We start from the raw sequence: 14,235 nt of genomic DNA, 5'->3' as shown, positions 1-14,235 counted from the left end.
TAAATCCTGAATTTTTATGGTTTGCTAGCAATCTGAAAGACATAGGAAAAAGTTTTGCAACTCCGGATTTCTGCCTGTCTTTTGGCCCAAATAAGACCATTTAAAAATAAAGTTATCAAGAGAACATGACCTGTCTTTATAATGAGGAATAATATTCTGTTCTTACAAGCTTCTGGTATCACATACCTTCATACTTTACAAAAGCTCAATTTCACTTAGGATTAGAATATTAAGAATCGAGTCATATAGGAAAAGCAGGAGTTGTTTTCTCAGTGTCAAAAATGGTTGGCTCTGAAACCCTAGGATAGCATTGTCCAATAGAACTTTCTATAATGACGAAACCCTTCCATATCTACACAATCCAATATGGTAGCCATTTGCTACATGTGGCTGTCGACCACTTGAACTCTGGCTAGTGTGATTGAGAAATTGAATATTTAATTTTTAAAATTTATTTTTAAAAATTAAAATATAATTGACATATACCACTGTATTAGTTTTAGGTGTATAACATAATGATTTGATATATGTATATATTGTAAAATGATTACCACAATAAGTTCAGGTAATATCCATCCTTTTTTTTTCTTGTGATGAGAATTTTTAAGATCTACTCTCTTAGCAACTTTCAAATATACAATACAGTATTGTTAACTACAGTCATGCTATACATTACATCCTCAGGACTTATTTATCTTATAACTGGAAGTTTGTACCTTTTGACCACTTTCTTGCCCCCCTCTCCTACACACACTCCAATGCCTCTGTCAACCGCCAATCTGTTCTCTTCATTAATGAGTTTTTTGTTAAGACTTCACATATAAGAGATCTTTGTCTTTCTCTGTCTGACTTATTTGACTTAGCATAATGCCTTCATCCATGTTGTCACAAATGTCAGGCTTTCCTTCTTTTCCATGGCTGAGTACTGTGTATACACTCCATTGTGTATATATACCACATTTTCTTTGTCCATTCGTCTGTCAATGGACACTTAGGTTGCGTTCATGTCCTGGCTATTATGAATAATACCGCAGTGAACATGAGAGTGCAGATAGCTTTTTGAGACAGTGATTTTATTTTCTTTGGATAAATACTCAGAAATGGAATTGCTGGATCATGTGGTAGTTATATTTTAATTTTTTTAAGCCTTAACTCATTTCAGTTTAGATAACTCCATGCGGCCAGTGGCCACTGTGTCAGACAAAGCAGCCCTAGGGATATTTTCTTTCCACTGGTAAAATATTTCTTTGCCATTGGAATGTGGGAAAGTTTATCTCTGATAAACCCTGCCCTGCTGTTCTTTCCTCTTTTTGGTACTATCCCACCTTCCTACCCCCTGCCACCCCTGCCTCTGACAAACAGAGACACAAATGCACAAACCCACAGACACACACATTCACAGAACCTACATCTGGAAAAACAAGCCCTTGGTCTTCATGTTTATTCGATTTGTTCCGTGGCCATATTTCTAGAACATATTAGCCATTTAAATCTTCCAGTGTACTGTCTCATGCTCAGGATCTTTCCTGCCTCCTATACTCTGACAAGATTTGTAGTCTTTTGTCCTAGGCCCTTCCATTTTACTTTTCACTTGCGAGTCGGGAGAAAAATAATTCCTGCTAGTGTTCTTGGTGAAAGGAAAGACATTGACATGTGATACCTCTCAGGTGCCAAACGTACACACCTGCCCAGTAAATGGCCTTTGGAAATTTACTGTGCTAACCCACAGCAGCGTCTCTCATGACGGGAATTCAAGGCTCTGTAGTGACTGGCAGGAGAGATACTTTAGGAGCTTAGAACTTTCTTTGTTCTCTTTAGTTCACACCATGTAGACAAGTTTACAAATAATTTCTTCCAGGGTTTTTTTTTTTTTTTTTTTACTATTGGATTGGTTTGGGGGTGCTTAGCCAAAAATGAGGTGGAAAAAGTTTTATTTCATACCCATTATTTCAATAACGGGTATTGTCCAGATTTTTACACATTAAAAAAAATATGATGTTTAGATTTTTTTGCAAGTAGAATTATTTATCAGTAAGTCCTAAGGGGCTTTTAAAAATATGACTAGAGTTTCATGGAGACAAAATCTTCAATTTGCACAAGTTGTATAATAAAGCTTTTCATTCTTTCCTTCCTCTTCATTAGTCCTTAAATAGCAAGTATTAGGAAGTAAACGATGCAAACTACGTAATGTACAAGACATCCCCCACCCTGTTACAGCCTGCAGTAGGTATCCATTATCTCAGGAAAGATTGTTACAGCAGAAATGCAAAAAGAATCAAATTTTGGTTGTTGACTGCCAAAACAGTCTCTCAATCCCCCCAGTTTCCTTTCAGTCCTCTCACTGGCTAACTTCTATTCTTCCTTTGTTACCTGGCTATGGTCTGGTGTCTACAGACTGCCTTCTCCAGTTTCCGGTAACTTCTCCTCTTATTTTGCCTTCATAATGTCAGAGCATACTTTTTTCTCAGTATTTAACACACCTCGAAATTACCCATGTTACCTCTTTCTCAGCCCTTAAAATGTTCTTGGCAGGAGCCTTGTCTTATCCATCTTTGTACTCCTCCCCTGCAGTGTCTACTTCAATGCCTACCACATAGTAGGTGCTCAATAAATGTTTATTGGCTAGAAAATAGGGAGGATCGAAAAATATTCCTAATCACATTCTGAAGGCAAAAAAACTAAGACTAACTCAGTGTGGGCAATCTCTTTTGGTAAATGGCCAGATAGCAAATATGTTATGCTCTGCAAGCCATCGGTCTCTTGCACAACTACTCAACTCTGCCATTGTAACAGGGAAGTAGTCATAGACAATACATACATGATTCGGTGTGGCTGTGATCCAATGCAACTTTACTTACAAAAACAGATGGTACCGAGCTTTTGCCTGAGGGATCCAGATCCTGCATGAAACTGAGAGCGGTTGACTGGCTTGATTTAATTCCACACCTAGAATCTATTTGTGTATGGCTGTTCTTCCTCAGGACTCAACGTATTTTTACATATTTGCATGAAACTATATGATGCTGGAATAGTAATCTTCTAATCTAATGGCCAAGATTTATGTCCAATCAAAGATAGGTCATTTACAACCAAGAGGTTAGCTTCCTCACGAAGAGAAAGCAATTTAAGTTGCACTAACTCTAATGTACTTGTTAATGGGAAGATACAATTAATACCAGCTGTTTAAGAAAAGAGTACATTCTTGACAACAATCTGCTCCCCTAGGGTCTCCCAGGTCACCAAGAGAATGGACACTTTAATGGACAAGAATTATGTACTTAATAAAATTGTAACACTGGCTCGGCTTGTCAAAGGAAGTGCTCATTATTCACGGTTTTATATTTCTCGGAGTCTTCCTGTTTGCCCCCATTTCTTGACATTAATAGCATCCTGTGTCCTCATAGGCTTCCCTGTGGTCCAAGCTGGATCTGTACCTATCTGGCTGTCTTCACCAGGGCTAAGATGTGGAGGTGGTGGGAGGACGGACTCCAATATCTCTAAGTTCCCATCCGGTCCTCAAATCTATAAGCTTCTCTCCCCTCTCCAAATGCCTCTTTTCCACCCCAGCCCAGCTCTGCTTGGCACATTTCCTAAGTTTCAAATTAGCTGTTCCTTCTCTGAACTCCAATTGCCTCTTGAGGCCACAGCACATATGGCAGGGTTATCTTGAATGTTAATCTGATTTCTGTGTATTCCCCTGTCCTTCTGTGTCTTACCTTCACATGAACCCAGGAGCACCCCAGACTCTAATTAAACACCTACTTACTATTATTACATTAAAAACTCCCTGAGGATCAAGTTTTATTCTTCGCTTATTGCACATGATGATTCATATGACAGGATATCATCCAGAGATGAAGTTTGCGGGAAGCCTTTCCTGAAATTTCATCATATTAGTGTCACATTTATGAGTCCTTGCAGTTGCAAAAGTTCTCCTGCATTGAATGTTCTTATTCTTCCTTCAAGATTCAACTCAAATGACCCTTCTTCTGTAATGCCTTTGTCAGCATCCCTCTGCCCCAGCCTCCTCACATCTGTTCATACCTCTCTTACACACATCATAGTGTGTAATGATTATTTATTTACATGTCTGATTCTCCTGCTAGTTTATGGGCATTTGGAGGAGGAAAAACAAAGAGCTCATGTTTTGTTCATCTCTGGATCCCCAACATTTCCACCATCTGACAGCATATATACTCCACGTGTGTTAAAGCTGGGAAAAATCCTGCCGTTTCTGGGATTCTGCTGGTGTTTGCAGGGCAATCAAAGTTTGGAACTCTGGTAAGTGGATATGAATGCTCCTCGGCCTGTAAATGCAGCTTGAAACTAAAGACATTTGGTCTACTATAAAAATCTCTGAGTGGTCTCTAGTCCTCCATTCTTGTCTCCTTTCAATCATTCTGCAATTACTGGCAAAAAGAGCACTCTAAGACAAATCTGTTCATTACTGTCTTGGTCAAAACTTTTCAAAATCTTCCCCTTGCTAAGGCCTTGGGAAGCAATTAGATCGTGAGTTAAGGGATAAAGTTAAACTTTTTTTGCATGGCATCCAAGACCTTCCATAACTCAATCCTGTCTACCTTTCAGGACTTATCTTTTCATGCATCTTTTCCATTCTTTCCCATACCCCACCACCAATACACACAACTACCCCATACTCTTCTACTCCCCACCTACCGACCCAGTTTAGAGATGCTGAGTTTCGACTATTTACCTAAATGGACCATGCTGCATTAACCTCTGCTCTTTGTCTCTTTCATCTTCATCCTGTTCTCTCATTGTTGTTTCTATTCCTTCTTTTATCTCCTTGGTGATTTAAACCTTACTTATCAGTCGTGCTCAGGCCTATTATATCTAGTTTTTGTGATGTGAATTCCCCATTTGTTATGTTTACTGACTCTCCTGATGGTGGATTGTTTCCTAGTGTGTCTCCATGTGTATGTTTTAGTTTTGTTTATTTTACTGTGGGATCATCTTCAGTCGGGGTTGATTGTTCTGCCCTGGAAGTAGAGCCCTAGGTAGTAGAAATACCAGTTTTGCCAGTTTGCCAGTGGTTTCATGGGTCCTAGACTGGCTTTATGGTAATGTCTTAGCTTGGGATTTTGATGCCATTGGGAAAATATAAAATGGGTCCTCATACGCATGTGTGCTTTAGGTTTGTGGTTTTCAGTTTTTTCCCCACACTGAGTTCTAGGCAGATAGTAAGCTTATTTATTACTTCTCTGGGCTTTTGGTAGAGTATCTATCGTTCCTCTTCCATAGATGGGCCTGGCTAAGTGCAGAGGTCTGGGTTCTAGCTCTCTACCTCACATGGGCTGTGTCCTTTTTCTTTTCTTACCTGGACATTAAAATGCAGTTTTTACCCAGCACGTGAAAGAATCTGTGTCATTTTTTGTCCACTAGGTTGCTGGAGGGTCTCTGTTTTACTTTTTACCCCTTGAGGTTGTCCTCATGTCCTCTTTTACATATAATCCTCTGTCCTCAAACCAACCCAGACCCCAGGGGAACCTTGCTCATCTCTCAGTACTCAGCTCAAGCATCCCTTCCTCCATGGAGCTTTTCCTAATCTTTCTCCAGGGTAAAATTCATCTTTCCCTCATTCTTACCTCCTCTGTGCACTGTTCATTCTTCTACCACAAGGCCTGAGACATTGATCTGCTTAGTAATGTACATGACTCTCTTTTCTTCCCTGAAGATTATATTTTATTTATCTTTGTGTCCTCGGGGACCTGCATTCTGTGTGTGTGTGTGTGTGTGTATGTATATATATATATAATTCCTCCTTCATTGAATGGTCTTACTCTACTTTCCAGAGTCAACTCATCTGTCCCTTTCAACACCCCTCTGCCCCAGCCTCCATATATATATATATATATCTCCATATATATATATATATATATATATATATCTCCATATATATATATATATATATATATATATATATATATATATATATCTCCAGCCGTTCTGGCATTCATACCACCTGTGAGTTATTACCACAATACTTATCATTGCAGATACAGACACCTAGTTATATATATATATATACACACACACACATATATATATACATTTTATATATATATATATATATACATTATATATATATCAGTATACATATATAAATGAATGAATAAACACAAAGTGAGTGAAGAAATAAGGATTAATGGAATTTAATAATCCACCTGTTTTTCCTTTTATGCCAGGTTTCCATAGTAGGCTACATCTATAAAGACATTAAGAAGATCAAATATAAACAAAGAATTTTATCCTGATAAGTGAAATATGAGATATGCAATGAAAATAATAACAGCAATTACAGATAGTGCTCACATGAGGCAGACACATAAAATTAACACATTCCATTTGTACAACAAGCTTTTGAGGTAGATACTTGCACAGATAGTGAAACTGAGTCACCAAAAGGCCAACTTGACCAAGCTCATAAATGGCAGAGCTAGGATTTGAGCTCAGGTAGTCTGGCTCCAGAGACCATACTTATAACCAAACTCTTAGCCTGTCAATATTAATGAAGGAGACATACTGAAGTCTCTGGACCCTTGATTATTTTTTTAAAAGCAATTATTTGTAAGTCCAAAATAAGTAGTTGTTTTCTAATGTCTGCACAGGGTCTTCTTAAGACCCTGCTATGTGGGAAGTTTATAACCTCACCCAGTGAATCATGTCTATATTTAACTGAATGCCTTAAAAATCCTTCCACAATTGAATCTAGATCTCAGATGTTGTTGTTTAAACACTGGCCTTCCTTTTTGTTTTGTTCCTTATTCATAGTTGACCAAAACGAAACAAAACAAAAAACAGGAACAAAAAACAGAAACAAAATACAGCAATCTTCTCCTTATCTTCCCGGAAAAAAAAACTGAGGGTTTACTATATCCCTTTTCTTTGGAATCCCGAAAGCACCTACTAATATTTTGGACATACAAATGCATCATGGCTCTTACTCTTCTCTTTATCACTGACCAACAAGAATCAAGACACACTGTAGCCAAGCAACGGGCTCCGCTGATCCAGCAGTTCTGGCATTCATACCACCTGTGAGTTGTTACCACAATACTTATCGTTGCAGATACAGACACCTAGTTATTTCTGCATTGCCAATATGATCTCATCTCTCAGCTAAATTCCTTAAATGGAATTATGTGGAGTAGTGATAACCTCGTCTGAGTCAAAGCGTGGGTGAACAGATCTCAAACCACAAGACTCACTGACTGCAAGCAAAATGGGAATAAACTTTGAGAGCAGTAGAAGTTTGTTACTTAGGATTATTAAAGAATATGCTAAAGAAAGATAAGCAACTTGAGCGCTTACTAAATATACCCAGCGTGCGTGGGGCTGAGATAAGTGGGGTTATGGGCAGCTGAACAAACAAAATGACTATTTCTGTAGAGACCCGGAGGGTTTGGCACTTCGGGTTTGATGACGCACCTTACCATTAAAGGAGCACAGGAGAATTATCTTATCTGAAGTCCAGACTAGGTTCTTCTCTTCAAGAAAAAATTATTTTTATATATTCTATGGCCCTTGAGTAAAATATACCTATCATAAAAATTACCTAACAATTTACATTGCCACGAAGTTGGCACAGCCAAAGAGCCATGATGAGGTCAGAAGAAACTAGACATAACTAGCACAGTGTAAGAAACTTCATTTTTCTTTTTTGCAATAAACTAGCCGCATTACAGTGATAATGATTTCCAGAAAATGGATGGTTATTGAGATGAGATTTCTTGTGAGGGATAATTTGGATTATTCGGGTGAAACAAATTTTCTTCTTTTTAGGCATGAACTATTATATTTAGATTAATGTTCAAATGCATAGTAAATGTTATTTAAAATATTAAAATTTAAATGGTTGGCATTTAATGAATGATTGGTAATTTTGCTTAGGGTGTTATAGCCATGCATAGAACTGAAATAAGATTTTTCAAGTATCAAGAAAAAAATGATACTGAAAGATAGTATCTGATAAAGGATTCAGATGGTTTGAGTTCATGTTTGAACAAGTATCAGGCAAAGATTTATTGTTGAGAAATTAATCTCCCTTGTGAAAGACACCGGAGTTAAATATGAGTTCTTGGAACTTTCTTATAAAGCTTTACTTGTTGCTTTTCTCAGACAACTGGGAAGTCCCTTTTGATTGTACATTGGTTCTGTGGACAGTCTACAGAGACTGGATGATCTCTTTTCTAGCTACAGGAGAAAAATTGGAGCAGAAAAGGTGCCTGGACACAGGGGCCTTGACGAAAGGATTTTCACAGGGGCCTTGACGAAAGGAATTTTCATGCCGAAAATTCCATTAGTTATAATTCTTTACTTGAGGAATGAGATACCTGTCAAAAGGACTCAGAAAGAAAAACACATTTTTCACCTTTGCAGGGATATATTTTTAGGGTCAGACGATATGAGAGGGAATCACATAGTATCAGGATAGTTGACCTGAACTGACCAAAGAGCCTAAGCTGAAAAAACAAAAACAGTAGCTTATTGGAAGTATAGCTAATGACATAAAGAAAAACAGTAGGGAACTCAGAGAAAAAGTAGAGAGGGTTCTGATGGGTCAAATCTGGAGAACACTGAACCTAACATGGCATAACAAAATTGCTTATTTTGCACAATGACGTTTTTTCAGTTCCAAGCGAAATCAATGGGCAAGAGTATTTTTCAATGACATTTAAAAAAATTAATCATACCCATTTTTTGGTATCTAGTTACCAAACTATTTACAGAAAGATTAAAAAAAGCAACAGTGAAAGAATACATTAATCCTGTGGCATGGAAAATAATCTATGAGTAATATTTAAAGTAAAAATTGTTTCGTTGTTATTTGGATTGAAGTGGTCAAGAAAATAAACTTAGGTGAAACTGAGGAAGTAACTGAATTTTAGACTTGTGGCTTAATTCCCAAAGATCATATTTTCTGTAAAACATGCTTTTTTAAGAAAAATATATTGGACAAATTTTAAAATGGATTTTATGTGTTTTAAAAACAATATATTTCAATTTTAGATTATAGTTTTTAAATACCCACTATGAAGATGGGGATTTTATCATATCACATTTCTTTTCCCTTCCCTCTGTTATAGGGTTAGGAAACTACAACCATATCTGGCCAGCTGCCTGTTTTTATAAATAAAGGTTTATTGTGACTTGCCCAATTGCTCATGCACATTTGTTTATGTGTTGTCTATTCTTGCTTTTGAGCTACAGCAGTGAAACTGAGTAGTCTTGATGGGGACAATATGGCCCTGTTTTTGTAAATAAAGTTTTAGTATAACACAGCCACACCTTTTTGTTGATGTATGGCCTATTTCTGCTTTTGAGCTACAGCAGTGACATTAAATAGTCTTGACAGAGACCATACAGCCCACAAAGCCTAAAATACTTACTATTTGGCCCCTTTCAGGCAGAGTTTGTTGACCTCTATTATATCATTACGTTTTATATTATCAAGATTTATCATATTTATAATCTGCTTTGTAACCACAATTCCCACATTTTTCATATTGTATTTAAATGGATGCAGAGCCCTCTTTACCATGACTTTTACACTTTTGAGTCCTTTATTTTGATCCTTTTTTGGATTTCATCAAATAATTTCTTCAATAAACGTTTATAAGAGCTTAATTTCCTTTTTTATATTAAAAAATGTATGTTGTTACAAATTACTTTAAAACATCTTAAGTGGCTATTATATTATTTCCTAAAGAACTATGTAGATCAATATTTAGTACCCACATTAAAAATAATGTGTAGAACAGGTAAAATTTATTCTAATATATTTGATTTAACCCAATATGTTGAAATATCATTTTAGCATATAGTCAACATAAAACACTATTAATGAAATTTTAAAATTCTTTTTTCTTTTCCATAGTAAGTCTTCAAATTCCAGCATGTTATTTACTCTTACAGCACATCTCAGTTTGAACTTGCTAAATTTCAAATGCTCAAAGACCATATGCAGCTCGTGGCTATAATATTGGATAACACACTGCAGATGATGGTCATTTATGGTTGAGCATGAAATGTTGTTATGCAGAAGTTTGTGGTCTGTCTTATTCTCCTCCCCTGCCCCATGGAGGTGAAATTATTTTTTCCTGAAGCCTGAATAATTATTTTTTCATTCTTGAAATTCAGTTTAACAGAGACATATATCAATGTAAAGAGTTCTATACCTAATTTTCATGTTCAGTCACTGTCCATGTCTAGTTTTTCATTTCAGGGATATTGTCTTGTACTCTATCTTTGTAACATTTTTATTCCTCCATTTGTTATTTTTTCTTCTAGGGCACCAATTACGCATTTGTTGGGGCCTTATTTTGGTCTTCTACATTGGTAGTTTCTCTATGATCCTTTAAGCACCCCATCTTCCTTTCATTGCTGTGAAAGAATTATCTTTTTCTAAATGTAAATCAGTTGATTTTGTTTCTTGCTCTGTCAGTGTCATTTATTTATTTGTTTTTGTTGTTCTTAACTTGCTTATTTTTAATGACATTGTTCTGGTCCTCATTTTATTTTCTGAGAATTGTATTTTTCTCTTTTCATATTATAGTGTTCTTTATAGTCTAATCTTTGTGCCTTTATTTTGTCAAATTCAAGTGGTTGGTGTTAAAGTGTCCTGTTATTCAAAGCTCTTCTGAAATTTTTCCTTTTGTTTCTTGTTTGCTTTGTTTTTTCTAAGTTAGGTTCTTTATTATTTGCATATTTTATTTTCTTTCTTCTCCCTTGGCCTGGTTGTCATACCATTTATTATTTTTTTAAAAAAAATCTCATTCCCACTTATTGTTGGCAATGGTTCTTTACTCCTCTATCCAGCAGATTCTTTGCTTTCTTTAAGATACTGGTACCACTGGACTTTAGGTGACTCTCTTTAAGGAGTTAAAGAAAGCACTGCCATTCTACCCCCACCCCCTTGAAACCTTGAACATTTGCACTGTTTGCTGATTTGACAGTGAAACAAGGGAAAGTAATGTAAGCAGAGTCTGAATAGTCATTCTCACAAGTACGCAAACCCAGACTAGCCTAGCTTCAGTTTATTGCTCTACCCACCACTCCCACAACAGTTCATTTTGTTCACTGTCCTGCAGCCTGAGAGGGTGGTGTGTGTGTGTGTGTGTCTGACCTCTGCTCCCACTTTTGAGGCTCTCCTTAATATCAGGCACCTGGATCCTCTCCGCTTGGTTGGGATGTACTCCATGCCTAGACCTTGGATTCACATTGGTCCTCAAGTCACAAGCATCTCCGGGACTTCATTTCCTTCACAGAGAATCAGTCACATTGTTTACATCTCTTGCTTTTCTTCAGGGCCCATTTTTCACCCTTCAGAGTCAAAAGAGGGAGAAGATAAGAACATATACTATATTAACTTCTTTTCAGGTGTGTGTGTGTGTGTGAAGGTATGTTAGTGAGAATTCTCAGGATTTTGTTTGTGGGCCAGTATAGCTTCTTAAAGGGTAAGGGTGAAATTAGAAGCTGGGCCATGCTCTCCTATGGTGGCAGGCAATCTTCTGCTTGTTTTCTTTCTATTTATTAAAGTTAATGATACCAGGCTGTGTCCCTTACTTTGCCTGGAATCTGGCAGTAAGCTTTTTCTTTTACAATTTCAGAAATACTTAATATTTCTTTTTAGATATTAGGTGAAAGATATTACAAAGCAGCTTCATTCCTCCATCTTAAACAGTAACTCCTTTTTCGGAGGTAATGCTTGTGTGTATGTGTGTGTTATCTCTGGAAGAAGACTTTTGAGATAGTTTCCAATTCAGAATTTATTCTCTTCTCTCCAAAAGTCAGGGAGACTTAAAGTGTCTCCAAGACGATACTGCCCAAAGGCAGTGGGAAAAGGAAAGAAGTCAATTTTCACAGCCTTCATTAGAGGTGAGTTGGAATTTCTAAAGTTCAAGCATTGGTTCAAACAGTTGCTGGAGTTATAGACAGATGATTTTGCATACTCTATTTTAAGAACCGAACTTTGGGCTATTTTCACATAGAAATGTGAAAAGCTTTAAAATGTGTAAATGAGTACATGGTTGACCATTGATTTAAAATTTGTAAATCAGTGCATGGTTGAGCTGTTAGCATGGGACATACTGAAGTGAATCAAAGGGTAACATAGAAATCAAACAAAAACAGGAGAAAATCACCTGGAGTTGACCTAACAGACATTTTGGAGTAAGATTCTGGTAGTCAGTCCAGGAAAGGAACTCCTTTCAAAGAATGATACTCAACTAAAGCCAGTTCTCAGGGGGGACTGCATCATTAATTAAACTTGTAAAATGAAAATGCATGCATTTACCTTTGTTACCTACTTTATGCCTGACGAATCTTGACTACTCAATGCAGAAACCATCTTGATAAACAGTTTTGCCTGTTATTTCATTGTATCCTATAAAAGAAGATTAAAACTCCAATTTTATAGATAAGGAAACATGAATGAAGTGTCCTTGAATACGTCTTTTTACTTTAGCAAAAATTCAAATTAGCATGTGGTAAAATTGACTTTTATCTTTTGGTATGAAGTTCTGTGCGTTCTGACACAGGTAACCACTACCTCAATAAGGATACAGAATAGTTCTCTTACCCCCAACATTTATTCGTGTCATCTGTTTGTAATCACATCCTCCCCTTACAGCTAATCTCTGACAGCCTCTGAGCTGTCCTCTGTGATGATGTTATCTTTTTAATAAATGGAGTCTCACAGTATCTAATCCTTTGACACTGGCTTCTTTCACCTAGTATACTTTCTTCGAGATTCATCAAGTTGTGTGTATCATTAGTTTGTCCCTTTTCATTGCTGTGTAGTATTTCTTTTTATGAATGAACCACAGTTTCATGCACCCATTGAAGAACATTTGGATTCTTTCCAATTTTGCCTAAGTGTGATGACAGCATCTATAAACATCCATGTAAAGGATTTTTGTGTGAACATACATTTTTATTTCTCTGAGGTAAAGATGAGGGGAGGGATTACTGTGTCATATGGTAAGTCTATGTTTAACTTTATAATGAAATGCCCAAGTGTTTTCCACAATGTCTGCACCATTTCTACCAGCAATATATGAAAGTTCCAGGTGTTCTGCCCCCTAGCCAGCACTTGTATTATCAGTAATTTTTATCAATTACTGATAATACAATTAACTGTGAATTTGCTATAGAACCAAAATGCCACATGGCTGCCAAAAACTTAACATAGTCTTACACTGCAGATGTTGTCCAGCAGATCTGAGCTCTAAGCACCATGTTTTATGCCTCTCTAAATCCTCAGTGTCTTGCAAGACACTCTCAATCATGGTTTGTAATTATATTCTAACAACTATAATGGTGAGCACATAGGTAGAGTATTGTGTTAAAATTTGACTGTCACATTTCAAGGGTCGGTTGCTAAGCTGTAGTGCACACAAATAATGAAGGGAGGGAACAGGGAGGCTCTGAAAATACATACTAGGGGGTCTAATGGAAGAATGAGGAATATGCCACAGAGAAGATTAATGAGAGACAGGCTAACTATTTTGGTCCAAACTTGTTCTATTTGTCTCGAAGGAAGAATTTGATCCATCTTACAGGGGAGAGGCTTTAAACTCAATATTAAGAACTTTCTATAATTAATAAAGACCATTATGTGCACTATTGAATGACCATCTGTTAGGAATGTTGTAGAGGGGATTTCTGCTGCAATATATGGTGTGGGATTTAGCTTGAACGGCCTTTCCAACTCAAAGATTGTGTATTAAGTAGTAAGATTTACTCTACTTTTTTTGAAAAATACTAAATGTGTGCGATATAGGCATTCTTCCATTAACGACAATACTTCATTAAAAGCCCTTTTATTGTCACTGATTTTACCAAGCAAAGGGCTTCTACTTCTTTCTTATTAGACTGCAGTTTTATTTTTTCAATTTGTCTCATGTTAGGGATCAGTAGATATTTGTATTACTAATATCCATTATTTTGTCAAAATCTAGCTATCTCTCTGTTAGTTATTTAAGCCCTTAAGTATTTTTCCCCTGAATTTAAGAAGTGAATTTAAGAAGTATTCTTTCATATTCAGATCATTGTGATTATTTGCAAAGCCAATAATATGTTTCTGTTTCTATGTATTTTACATTTTTTCCATACTTCAGTGAACACTGAAAATTAAAATTTTTGAAAAATGCTAGGTTTTGTTATACTACGTAGTGACTCACATACCTCAATCATGAAAAGTTGAGTCAAACC

The sequence above is a fragment of the Rhinolophus sinicus genome, chromosome 17, assembly GCF_057876585.1.
Source record: "Rhinolophus sinicus isolate RSI-liver-muscle chromosome 17, RSI-T2T, whole genome shotgun sequence".
Taxonomy (NCBI): domain Eukaryota; kingdom Metazoa; phylum Chordata; class Mammalia; order Chiroptera; family Rhinolophidae; genus Rhinolophus; species Rhinolophus sinicus.
This window is presented reverse-complemented; position numbering follows the sequence as displayed.